This window comes from Mandrillus leucophaeus, unplaced genomic scaffold (genome assembly GCF_000951045.1).
Source record: "Mandrillus leucophaeus isolate KB7577 unplaced genomic scaffold, Mleu.le_1.0 Scaffold1146, whole genome shotgun sequence".
NCBI classification, from domain to species: Eukaryota; Metazoa; Chordata; class Mammalia; order Primates; family Cercopithecidae; genus Mandrillus; species Mandrillus leucophaeus.
In genome coordinates, this window is record NW_012099721.1 from 576,011 (window position 1) to 577,887 (window position 1,877).

The window sequence follows — 1,877 nt, forward strand, 5'->3', positions numbered from 1 at the left end:
ATGGGGTTTCAGCATGTTGGCCAGGCAGGTCTCGAACTCCTGGCCTCAAGTGATCCACACACCTCAGCCTCCTAAGTTCTGGGATTACAGACATGAGCCACCGTGCCCAGCCTCTGTCCTCCAGAATTTTTATTTTGCTGCATAAATGTAATGATATAAGGGATCTGTTAGGTATTCCATACATCTAGTTATCTGAAAAACTTTTGAATCATTTTTTAACTTGTGTCTGTGGTATTCATCAGGTTATATGTGGACAGATGATCTGGTAAGTACTGGTGATGATGCAGAAGGAGTGCTCTGCACCAGTCATCCATTGATGACTGTTTTCCAAGACACAGAATTATGATCATTACAGATCATTATTTCCCATCATGTCTTTATCTTTCAAAAGGAAATGGTTTTTGATTCTCAGTTGTTTTGGAATTCAGCCTTTCCTATGGATGTGACTGATTTTTTTGCTCTCGATATTTTACCCTTCAATTAGCGACTTTAAAATAGGCCTGTAATTCCAGCACTTTGTGAGGCTGAGGCGCGGATCACCTGAGGTCAGGAGTTCGAAACCAGCCTGACCAACATGGAGAAACCCCATCTCTAATAAAAATACAAAATTAGCTGGGCATGGTGGCACATACCTGTAATCCCAGCTACTTGGGAGGCTAAGGCAGGAGAATCGCTTGAACCCAGGGGGGTGGAAGTTGCAGTGAGCCAAGATGGTACCACTGCACTCCAGCCTGGGCAACAAGAGCAAAACTCCGTCTTAAAAACAAAACAAACAACACCCTCCACCCCCCCCCAAAAAAAAAAAACCAGGCCTATTTATTCGAGCTAAAATTTCTGATCCATAAAGAGTCCTAGTTGGGACATTGCGTTATTTTTATTTTTATTTTTATTTTTGAGATAGAGTCTCACTCTGTCGCCAGGCTGTAGTGCAGTGGCGTGATCTCGGCTCACTGCAACCTCCCCCTTCAGGGTTCAAGTGATTCTCCTGCCTCAGCCTCCCGAGTAGCTGAGACTACAGGCGCCCACCACCACACCCAGCTAATTGTTGTATTTTTAGTAGAGATGGGGTTTCACCACGTTGGCCAGGATAGTCTCGATCTCTTGACCTTGTGATCCACCCGCTTTAGCCTCCCAAAGCGCTGGGATTACAGGCATAAGACACTGTGCCCGGCCTTAGAATCTTCTTTAATAATTATTAGCACTGTAAGATGTTTCTGGTCTCCACTCTTTTTTCAGGCCTACACCAATGGCTGATTGAGGCCATGCATCACTATTAAGGCATCTTCACCAAAAGAAACTATGGAAGTTCTGCATGAAACATAGAAACCTGTTAGAAAAGGAGCTAAATTTCAAACAGAGAATGTGATGTTCAATCACAGAGAAGTGTCCAGAAGGAACTCCTGAAGTACTGTTTTCCAAAGTACAGAATGATACAGAAAATTGTTTTAGGTGGAATTCCTGAAAATAAATTTTTAAATGTTTCTTTTTTGACTTCCTTTTCATATGGCAAATGATACCAATGTTCCATTTATATTAGTTATGAATTTGAAGAAATATTGAGGAAATCACATTTCACCTAGCATATGAGTATGGGAAAAATCATGACAATGGAAGGCAAATGACTTAAGTTTGGGAAACATTTGACTCAGAAGATATATTGGAAAGCAAGTTAAAATCCCAAACTCAGCCAGGTGCAGTGGCTCACGCTTGTAATCTCAGCACTTTGGAAAGCTGAGGCAGGAGGATTGCTTGAGCCCAGGAGTTCAAGACCAGCGTGGGCAACACAGGGAGACCTCTGTCTATATAAAAATAAATAAATACTAATTAATTAGCCAGGCATAGTGGCACACACTTGTGGTCCCAGCCACTCGGGAGTT

The 1,877-nt window shown here is 42.4% G+C and overlaps 1 long non-coding RNA gene across 1 annotated transcript in view; it reads left to right on the plus strand.

The window, feature by feature from the left end:
* LOC105552086 overlaps positions 1 to 1,488 on the plus strand; it is a 6,268-nt gene extending 4,780 nt beyond the window's left edge. Inside the window, exon 2 of the long non-coding RNA XR_001007943.1 lies at positions 1,237 to 1,488. This is a non-coding gene — a long non-coding RNA (uncharacterized LOC105552086). The remainder of the gene's footprint in view (positions 1 to 1,236) is intronic.
* Positions 1,489 to 1,877: the final 389 nt, after the last annotated feature.